Source organism: Colias eurytheme, chromosome 8 (assembly GCF_061535395.1).
Source record: "Colias eurytheme isolate Ceu_HAF_F1 chromosome 8, ilColEury1 Martin Lab GWU primary, whole genome shotgun sequence".
NCBI lineage: Eukaryota > Metazoa > Arthropoda > Insecta > Lepidoptera > Pieridae > Colias > Colias eurytheme.
In genome coordinates, this window is record NC_142987.1 from 7,717,963 (window position 1) to 7,730,005 (window position 12,043).

Consider the following 12,043-nt stretch of genomic DNA (forward strand, 5'->3'; position numbering starts at 1 on the left):
AAAACCGGGGATGCATGTACAAAGTCGTGGGCGGAAGCTAGTTTTGTATAAAAATAAATGTTTTAACAAAACATAATATTATAATAGATACTTTGCAGCCAAATCTAAAATACGCCTATAGTCAAAGGTTTAAAAACACTATTAATGAAACACATTACGTAATAACTTGTATTTTAAATGTTAGTGAAAATTAAATAATCAATTGTTTAGTTTATTTACAATTTAAATAGGTTATAATTTATGCTAATATTGTGAGCGTATTCCCCTTGACCCTAGGCATGATCACGATTAACGCGAATTAACAATCTGGTACATTAGTAAATAATTTAGTGCACAAAACAAGGGCAGTGGCTGTTGACCCCGTCGCGATCTATTGACGGCATCTGGCAATGATCGCCGATCTCCAGGCGCCGCGCACGCGGAAGCGCTTCACGGGATTTGACCGTGTTTCAATCGTTGCTTGATTGAAGCTTATTTGATTCACCCACCATCTGCACTTCGCGATCACATCTCTTATCGAAACGATAACCTCGCTCTACCGATACAACGCAGTGTTGTAACGAATTCATTTACATTGCACAGACACATCGGGTAATCCGTTTCAATGTGTTATTATTATTAGCGCGTACCGAATCCTCGAATGTTGAACCCTACCTTGACATGTATGCGTGAACGAGACGAAAGTCGCGGAACGGTATGGGTGCAGGGTTGCACACAAATAACTTTCCAGTGAGAACTGGAGTCGAGTGCTTCTGAGAATATTCGGTACTTGTATGAATTAAAATTTAAGTGAAGCGCAGATAAACAACATCGTTAATTGCCGTACTAGTTAGTTCAGTTGAGTGACATGAGTTAATAAGTGACCGCTCGCTACAAAGGCGCATCACCAGACTTATACTCGATGCACTCTAATGCGTTTACCTATTTAGATATGTGTCTACTTCCTTTAATTAAAACATATGCGTGAATCAACAACATTGTACTAGTAGGGGAACGTGAGTTACGAACTTTCTTTAGTCACGCTGGGCCTGCGCTATACAACCCTCGTATAGGATTGACAGGTGTTATACAGATGGCTTTAACGTTGAAGCGTAATAAGGAAATGTTTTTGTGTTTAATCTTTAAGAGGGTATTACAGAGATAACGTCTTAAGATATAAAGATCTTAAGCGTTTTTGGCGAAACTGCTGAGAGTGATTTTTGGAGCATTTTGGTCATAGTAACAATTAAACATAAAGCTTTTATGTCATTTTCGGAAATTTTTCATAGAAAACCGAACTAAAAAATAGAAAATTTTATCAAATTATTGTATTGTCATCGGTCCTCAATAAATCTACAAAGTTTGAACGAAATCTGGCCGTTTAAAGTGGGTCAAAATCGCGCCCAAAGAAGTCGGTTACAAACATACAAACATACAGGTGAAGCTAATATAAAGCGTGTAAAAATTGGATGCGTCAAAATAATGTAATCTTCTTCTTATATTTAAAAATGAATCGCAAAATGTGTTGGTACGCTTACCATAACTTGCATAACTCGAGAACGGCTGAACCGATTTCGATAATTCTTTTTTTATTATATTCCTTGAAGTACGAGGATGGTTTTTATGTAGAGAAAACGTAAATATGTACCACGGGCGAAGCCGGGGCGGACCGCTAGTTTAATATAATTATATATTTTTATAACTGTATATTTTTACTGGCCTGAGAGATTATTTAATATTATGTAACCAGTGTCAGTACACTGTAAAGCTAATATAATATTAACTATTAAGATCTTAACTCCTCTAGGCTGTAGGTACTATATCTTCTTACCATCATTGAATATTCATGGTACCTTTATTTGAAGAGATTAAAAGATTTTCTACAACTTGAACTCCGAACTGTTATATTTTTTCCAAGAATTGAAGAACACATAAATAGTAAATACCTACAATTATATCTCGATTCTCGAGTTAATAAAGCAATTCCCATAGACGCTATGTGAAGAAATTCTCATAGAACAATTTAATGTAGTGGATATAAATTAGCAAGCTATAGGTTTTATAGCTACCAAAACCATTAATGTCTATTGTATGGTAATGACCAAACATTGATGCGCGTCGTGAAAGCGTTGTCTACCCGCTAGCGCTAACTGGTCAGCCACGATCTCGGCCAAATTTACATATGAACTAACATTAAACTTTGAGTACAGGATATTGATTAGCGAACAGATTCTTCACCTCTGAGTCGTTTACAATTGAGTAATATTTATATAAAAAGTAGGTAGCGCGGATGATGATGAAATGCACGCGATATATATATAGGTTTATGCAATGAACGAAAGAAAGACAAAATGGAAATACATATTGATAAATACAACTGTAAGATATATGCTCTACGTTTATCTATTTTCAGTCATTTAAAAAGAGTAGTTTATTTAGTATAGGTACTAGTTTAAAAATAAAAGTTTTTGATTGAAACATCGGGAAACCACATTGTATTTTTTTTTACTTCAAACGAAAATCATTGATAAAAGATAAGGTTTGCTACAACAAAACATATTATTAGTATCGGTATGTGGTATGTTGATAATACTAATTATAGCTTTCACCAGAAGCTACCGTAGGTACTAATTGAAGTAAAACAAATAACTGTGCAAAGCTTTAGTGTGAAACATTTCCGCAATCGTATGATGTTGAAGCTCTATGGTACAATTTTTTGTATGGGTAGCACCATGGTAGCCCCTATAGGTAATATTTATTTTTGAGAATATTTCATTCATAATAATTTACTGCAATAATTCGAGAAATATTTATTTTTTTACTCGACATTGACTTTCCAAATTGCAATTTCGCTGATTCAATGCTTTGTAAAGTATAATCAAATAAAGTCCTAATTTTATTCATGCAATCAGTCGGCATCAAAGCACTGATTACAGAAAGTTAAAAGAAACATCTATTGTTTTGTTTGGGAAAATAATTGTATGTTTTCAAACGATACAGAGCAAATGTGCCTCATCAATGTTCCATCCGAAAGTAAACAGTTTTACAGTCCTAATCGCTTTATGCGTAATACGCGATGACGCGTCCCATTTGACCGATAGAAGGTAATATGGTATCTATTTGTTTACAAACATATTACATATCTATGAATATTTAAATATTTTGTTTTTTTATGGTACTTTGTCAAGTACAATTTTAATTATAATTGTATATCACGTCCGGAATTCTTTAATTTATTCTATACTAGTGGTCCGCCCCGGCGCGGGCGTCGCCCGTGGTACATACATGTTTCGCAATAAAAGGTAGCCTATGTCTTTTCTCAGGTATCAAAATATCTACATACCAAATTTCATGCAAATTGGTTCAGTAGTTTAGGCGTGATTGAGTAACAGACAGACAGACAGAGTTACTTTCGCATTTATAATATTAGTATGGATTTCGGAAAGTTGAATGGAAAGTTTGTTATCAATAATTAAATGTCACAGTTGTATTTTTGGAACATCGTCCCATTTGGACCAGACGTTTTTGCGAATATAGACTCATTTATACGTCTCATGGTTACTGTGCACCCACAATGAATATACCTACGAGCGTAAAGGTTACCTGCATGTTGGTGTTGCTGGACTTGTTTTAGTTATATCTAAAGGTAACGCAGCGGCCACTAAATTAATGATTTATTGTGAATACCTATGTATGAAAAGGACGGGATTCTTATAATTATAGTAAAATAGTATAATAACCCTGGTATGACTGGATGTGGAAGATATAATTGAGAACGAATAAATAAATAATTCGGAATAAAGGTGTTTCTGAATATCGTATCAAATTATATTATATTATGGTCGAATATCGAACCCGGAAAGATGCACACCTCTTATTTAATATTGTGTACCAATTCGAATTAGCGGAGTTTTTAAATAAGTACGTTACGTACCTATACACTATACAGCGTTGTATTCATGATAAACATTTGTTGAGCAACAGATATCCGATAATTTTGCTGGAAAATCTGTTTAAATGTTGTCCTTTTTGTAGAAAGTTTTGTAAAAAATTGAGTTACTGTCAGCAACTCCGCAACATGCTGATGCAAATGTGTTGCTAAGCAATGTTTACCATGAAATCAGGATCTCGAGCCCAAAATTGATCTTCAAATTTTTCTTGTTCTAAACTAGACCCCAAATGTATCAACAAAGTTCAAATAATAATAAAAAAATCATGTTTACCTTGAGGGAAGACGCGCGTCGTCGTGCGCCGCTCACATTATAACCGGCGCGTGTGTTTTTCAGCCGCAATTCTGAAATAATATTACAAATATTTAAAATCAATAAAGCGTCATTTAATGCGTGTTTCTTACAGTAGCAGGAATATATTTTCTGCTATGTCTGAAAATACCGAATATAATAAGAAACTTAGCAGGAATTGTCCTTTATTTTTAGGAAGAAAAAATTTAGACATGCGTTATTAAATTAGTAAGTAGTTACTGTCTGCAACTCCACAACATGTTGATGCAAATGTGTTGCTAAACAACACATCTTTTATAAAATATAGAGTACGCTTTTCATTTTTTCTTCCTGTATCAGCAAATTACCTTAAGTAAGGGCATTACTATCTTATAGTCAGTAATAATATCCTAATAAAAATAATGGCTATCTATTCAGAACATATCATAAATCTAAAGTCTTCCGTGTCATTTTCTATAGGTAATTATTTTGTAATATCATTATTTTCTTCTTTAAGTATGGATAATTTATGGCTACTTAGAGCAAGAATTCATTTAATGATAGTGTTAATACATAAATATTTAACAAATAAGGAATGCCATTCAAAAAACCTTATAAGGCTTAATATAATTTGTTAACTCAACAACCAACAAAAAAAGCCTTGTCTATACTATGTTATTCCGTATATTTTTCTTGTAGAGTTTATTTATAGCAGGAATTTATAAAACTTCAGGTTCAAACTCAAACTCAAACTCAAACATTCATTTATTCAATTAGACTACTATTTAGTAGCACTTTCGAATCGTCATTACATAGTATTTTAACATTTACCACCGATTCGGAAAGCAGTATCTATGGAGAAGAATCGGCAAGAAACTCCATAGTTGCTCTTTTAAATAATGTCAATAAATTTACATAATATGTAACTTATATCTACCTAACTACATAATATGCCAAAGAACTGTCCTGTGGTTTTTACGCGACAACCCTCCATGGGTCTTTATCGTCCATATATTCCTGAATACTGTAGTACGCTCTCTGAACTAGTACATTTTTTATGTAAGTTTTAAATTTAGTACTACTAAACTCTTTAATATTATGAGGAATTCTATTGTATAAGCGTATACCTTGACCCATAAATGAATTTTTAACTTTAGCTAATCGGAAAAATGGCATTTCAATTCTATTCTTGTTCCTTGTGCCATAATCGTGTCTATCTCCTACTCTTGTGTGTAAGTCAGAGCTTTTGTGTACATGCAAAATATTATTAAATATATACTGTGATGGTACAGTAAGGATACCAGTATTCTTAAAATGATCTCTTAGTGAGTCCCGAGCACGTAAATTATATATAGAGCGAATGGCTCTTTTCTGTAAGATAAATATAGTTTCTATATCTGCAGCCCTGCCCCACAGTAGAATTCCATAGGACATAATGCTATGAAAGTAGCTGAAATAAACCAATCTGGCCGTATCTTCATCGGTGAGATGCCTTATTTTTCGGACTGCATATGCAGCAGAACTGAGCTTACCTGCAGCGGTGTTGACATGGGCTCCCCACTGTAGTTTCTCGTCCAATGTTAACCCTAGAAATACAGTAGACTCAGTAGGATGCAATACCTCCCCGTTCAAGGTAATATCTCTGTTCAACTTTTTTACATTAGGAAGTAAAAATTCAACACAAGTGGTTTTTTTGGCATTTAATAATAAATTATTGGCAGTAAACCATTCAGATATGTGTAAAAGAGCACTGTTCACTTCGTCAACATTTGGGTCATGCCTATCCACATTAAAAATTAATGAGGTATCATCTGCAAACAGAACTATTTCACACCTATCCTGCAAATAATAGGGAAGATCATTGATATATACCAAGAACAAGAAGGGACCTAAAATTGACCCCTGTGGAACACCAATGTTAATTGACGCACCGCTAGAACGTTCTCCATTAACAACTACAGTCTGTATCCTATCATGCAGGTATGACGCTATGAGGTTCTGGGCTTTTCCTTTAATTCCATAGTGATTAAGTTTACGTAACAAAGTACAATGTTCAACGCAGTCAAATGCCTTGGAGAGGTCACAAAATATCCCTAGAGCATTTTTTGAGTTTTCCCATGCCTTATATATATGTGTTAGAAGTGCAACTCCAGCATCTGTGGTTGAGCGCCCCTTTGTGAAACCAAACTGTTTGGTGTGCAGTAAATTATTATTTGCAAAATGACTACTCAATTGGTTTAATATTAACTTCTCGAATACCTTACTTAATGTTGGTAAAATAGAGATAGGTCTATAATTGTTACAGTCTTCTTGATCGCCCTTCTTAAATAAAGGTATAACTTTACTAAGCTTTAGTAAATTAGGAAATGTACCATAGTCACAACACTTATTAAATATGGAAGCTAAATTTTTCGCAATATTTTCTATTATATTATTAACTAAATTTACGGACATTCCCCAAAGATCACAAGTATTTTTAAGATTAAGCGTCTTAAAGGCAGTAACAATATCATTAGCAGTTACGTGTCGTAATTCAAATAATGTACTGCACTCCGCAACATGGTCCCTCAAAAAGGTCTCTGCAAGTGCTGAAGACGAATTTAAACTATTAGTAATAGTAGCAGGGACACTACTGAAGAATTCTTCAAAAGCAAGCGCAACATCAGCACTTTTGTCAATAACCCTGTCATTATTTACAAGTTTTATGGTATTACTTGATTTGCTTTTACCCATTTCACCATTAATAATTGACCAAACTGTTTTAACTTTATTATCAGAGTCGCGTATTTTTTCTTTGATATACAAACGCTTTGCAGTGAAACAAACTTTTTTAAAAATTTTTGAGTAATTTCTAACATAACTAAGAAAAGATGGGTCTTTATTATATTGCTTCATACCATATAATTCATAAAGAATGTTCCTGCACCTATGTATACTAGCTGTCGCCCATTTACTAAATGGTAAATCCTTGGTAATATTTAAAGATTTAACTTTAAATATTTTTTCAAATTCTTTATGTACTAAATTAAAAAGATTTTTAAACATTTCACAAGGACTATTAGGATAGGATTGATCATTTAGTACGGGCAGGTTTTTATTAATATTATTCCTAAATTTATTAATGCCTTTTTTAGTTATAGGCCTAACATTAATCCTTTTAAATGTAGGTATGCAATCCCATTCAAAAACTACTTTCTGGCCACAGTGATCCGAAGTCAATGTATTGAGAATATTTTTCTCTAAACAGATGCAGTCACAGTATATATTATCAATACAAGTTGCAGAAGTAGGTGTAATTCGTGTGGGTTCGTTAAAAAGTTTATATAGATTAAATGACTGAAACAAATTAACAATTCGTGTAGCCGTTTGTGTTTGTAAAAGTAAATCAATATTAAAATCACCACATACTATAACTTTTTTTTTACTCCTGCTTAGACGCTTTAATATTTCTTCCATGACTGTCTCAAACATATTATAGTCACTGGAAGGGGGTCTATAAACGCAAACAATAATATAACGCTCCAGCTCCACACAGGACAGTTCAATGGTCCGTTCTACAGAAAGACTAACAATGTCAGTTCGTTCTTTACATTTTACACTATCATGTACAAAAATAACAGAACCTCCGTGAATAGCCTGTGTCCTAAAGTATATACTTTTTAATTTGTAATTTTCAATATTTACTAACGACTGACATTGTTTAAGCCAATGTTCTGTTACACAAAATATTTTAATATTGTTATCATTCAGAAACAATTTGAGGTTGATAGTTTAGAACTTTAGTGTAGACGTACCATACCTTAAAACTACTTTTGTACCTAAATAAATCTGATGTGAATAAATGTTAATCACATCTCACAGCCGGATTCTTTAAATAGGCCTTTTAATGTAGTAAGTAGTAGTTTTAGTGTAGTAAGTATAGTGCAGTCTAACCTTAACCTTTCCATTCTTTAAAAACTGTTTCTATTATAGGAAACAGTAAATTTTATTCATTGCCTGACGAAGTTTCGACATCGAAATTATATCTATTAAATGATTTGAGTAGTTAAACGTCCTTTAGATTTTACCACATACGTTCTCATAAAGACTCTTTAAAATATAATTTAATTTAGTTCTCTCTATTCCTTATCACATATTCTACGAAGTGCAACATTATCAAGCTGCAACGCTTTGTTTTGCGATTAGGTACTTTACTTTGAATAGTTTAATATTCCATGTTTAGTATCTGGGTATAATATTCCATGTTCTCTCTTTACTCAAAACAAACTTACAGTATGCATACTTATTTGGAATGCATACTATTTAAGAGAAATAAAAGCACGTGAAACATGCACCCAGAATATAGAAATAATTCGGTGAAAATCTGTCCCGCGAATGGTTCCGCAGCGTAGTTAAAATCTTTATATTTTAATGGACCACAAAACTAAAATATGATGTAACGAATTAATGGTTTATATTATTTTGGTATTAGTATTGTATAGTGTTTGATAAGTCTACTTTAAATCCAAACCATATAAGTAGGTAAACCTACTGTGTCGTATTAATAATGCTTTCGCTTTAAACATTTTCTCTATTATTGAAGACTCGTTTCGAGAAGTTCCTGTTTTGTGTCCCAGAGACATGATTCGTCTGGATCGCTTTCTAGTAATGTGTGATGTCGCAGAATCTTGCAGACGACGCGACGCGCTGGCATACAAACTGTATGAAAGTGGACCGTACTGCCAAGGTCGAAACCGTCCGCTTACCGATTAATATTGTTTACATGCATTGATACGAGAAATTTACAACAATAAATAAACATAAACAATGGGAACAATAGAAACGTAAACATTCAGCTGTATTTAGCGAGATTGTTTCTGCGTAGAACAGGCACCGTAGCTTATATAAAATCACGTGCGGGATTTGTAATAGGTAATTATAATTTTACTCAATAAGGAAAAGCTTAAATTATATATTTTATAAAATTATCCGTGTATTAATTGAAAACAAAAACTGCTCTTGATCACATAACGAATTTATTAATACATAAAGACGTAAAATTACGTAAATTGAAAACGTAGCTAACGCTAACTCTGACTAAAGTTAAATATACTTACACTACTTACTATAAATATTGTGCAATTTACATAAACAAACAACTATTAATTACAAGTAAATGGATAAAATTTTAAGTAAAAAAGCAAACCAGCACAAAGGGATAAGCCGTCGTTTAGTAGACAAAGAGAATGTCAATATCGGTTTGTATGGACGGTAAACATGGCTCGCGCGACCGGCTCCCGAGAAATTATGCTCCACTCCATAACAAACCATAATATGATATACACCGCACACCCGTGATAACTATACTTTAACTATAAATTTGAATATCGACCATTTCACATCTTAAAAGTTTAGTTATAGTAAGTATAGTATCCTAACTAAATCTGCTCTTATGTCCCAAAGTTTACGTAAAACATGGTAAAACTAAAAATTTGCTAGACCGGGAGATACTGACACAAAATTTCGAGTCATTTGTAACAGGATGGCGGTTCTACAGGGTTCTTAGTACGCAATGACAAAAAGAAAAATGATGGTGTGAACGCTGGTACCGGCGGCTTAGTCGCGTGGGCGTTAGTCGAACTCGTCGGAAAATAGCGAAAGTCAAACGATTTGTAACAGTATGGCACTTATTTTTCCTGTAAGTTTGAGGATCAACGAATATAAATACAAAGTTTCAAAGATCTAGGTGTTGGAAATCTTCACTTATATAAATTAATAATAAATTTATTTTTCAAGTATGACAGCACTTTTTCCCCCTACTAGAAGTATGGCAAATATAATAATGGTCACATTTTATCAAATACTCTCCAAAAAGCCAAATGCAATACTGGTACAAAAAGATAGGCGAAATAAAAAAATTTTGCAGATTTTCGGCGGTATGGCGACCATTTGGAATCGTCCGAAAAGTATGGCATGGCGATTTTCGTAAATGGCTGCACGACGATGGTTACCTGTGCAAAAGTTAGCTTGGTACAAATGGTTGAATAATTGTTTTTTTAAATCAACACATTCGCGTCGGTATGGCGGGCTGTAAGTCATACCGGAAAAGTATGGCATGACACTACCGCCTACTTCTTTTTTATGGGCTATCGGTAAATTCTAAAATTTTTGTGTTACAAATCGTTTGACTTTCGCTATTTTTCCGACGAGTTCGACTAAAGCCCACGCGACTAACCCACCGGTACCAGCGTTCACACCATCATTTTTCTTTTTGTCATTGCGTACTAAGACCCCTGTAGAACCGCCATCCTGTTACAAATGACTCGAAATTTTGTGTCAGTATCTCCCGGTCTATTAGTAATTAATACAGTTACGTGCGCATTATAAACTGGCATATCATTCACATTAGAATTTAATTATTATTTCAATCAGATTATGACTTTGATTAATTAATATTGACACAACGATATGAATGGGAGTGCGAACTGAATCGTTACGGTCTACTTAATTTCGATTGATTGGATATATTCAAATATTTATAAAACACGTGTTTTTGTAAATGTTATTTTATCTGTTTAACATAGTTGAGTTGATGTCAATACTCTTGGGCTTAATCAGGCTTAATTTACTGGAAATGTTTGTTAAACATTGTTTCTATGCCAACGCAGAAACTAAAGTGAAAAAGTCCCAAATAGTCATAATTTTTGCAAGTTTCATGATTTTTTCATGTAACAAAGCTGATTTATTTTGTGCCATACTTTCACAATTTAAATGATACCTACACTTAAAATTTATTCCTTAATATTTATTTGAAAGAGTTAAATAATGCAACGGTACTACGTTTGTCCTGTTATTTGTTAACCTAATTTAGTAGGTTACGAGTGTGCACTGTACAGTACACAATGATAATTTTGAACAAATGAGGGAAAATCAAAAGTATCATTTTATTTTTTTCCTAATAAAATTATCGTTAATCGTTATCATACAAGGGATAGGATAAGGGAGGCTCTAACCCACCACAATGAACAAATACGGATGTTTTTATTTAAAAGCGATTAATCTTTAGTTATGATGACGTGCCGCTTCCGGGGAATAATGTGAAGATAATATGAAAATAACATTTGAATTCATACATTCGTCTGATCCTTTTTCTAATAGAAGTAATATTCTCAGAGCAGCTATTTGCATAAGCGGTATTAAACTTTGCTTTGCGACCACGCTAAGCGGTGCTAAGCTTTGCGATCTTCTAATATTTTGTTTATTATTTATAAATAAACATTCAGGATGAAAATTTATTTTATCAATCTGGTGTGCTTACATACTGTGTGTCAAAATTAAAGAATAGACAATTGTTGAAGTGTGTTATTACCGTGTTATTCCCAGGCATGAGCCGTGAAAGCAAAACATTGAGAGCGGTATTTCAAAACATTGTGTGCAAATTTCTGCCGATGGAACAAAATACATTTATGAATATGATTACTTGTTTGTTTGTATGAATTTTGTGAATATTAAAGCCTTCCTTCTACTCAGACGTACGTTAAATGTTTGCATATATGCGCGTCCAGTTAGGGCAAAGGTATGAATTGTTTACGGTTAGATTACTTCTTTGTAAGGAAACTTGCATGTCCACATGTAATCTTAAGTAATTGAAGCTCAACTAAAACGATATTTGTAGTATTCGAAGGTGATATTCCCACCTTACCTTTCATGTTTGAAAAGAGTTTAGCGTCTATTGAAGTTGTTGTTTTTCGTTTAGATGAAATAGTTTTGTTCTTGTTCTTTGCCACGCTTCGGTAACTCGTTGATAGCACTGACAAATCCACGAGAACATTGCTTGTTCCATCACGAAATCCACTAATACACTA

General features: G+C 33.4%; 1 protein-coding gene across 1 annotated transcript in view; it reads right to left on the reverse strand.

Moving 5' to 3' along the window:
- The window catches only part of LOC149906640 (uncharacterized), a 34,663-nt gene that overhangs the window by 4,407 nt on the left and 18,213 nt on the right, over positions 1-12,043 (reverse strand). The window contains exon 2 of the mRNA XM_090104802.1: positions 4,203-4,273. The gene's annotated coding sequence lies outside the window, so the exon portion shown is untranslated. The remainder of the gene's footprint in view (positions 1-4,202; positions 4,274-12,043) is intronic.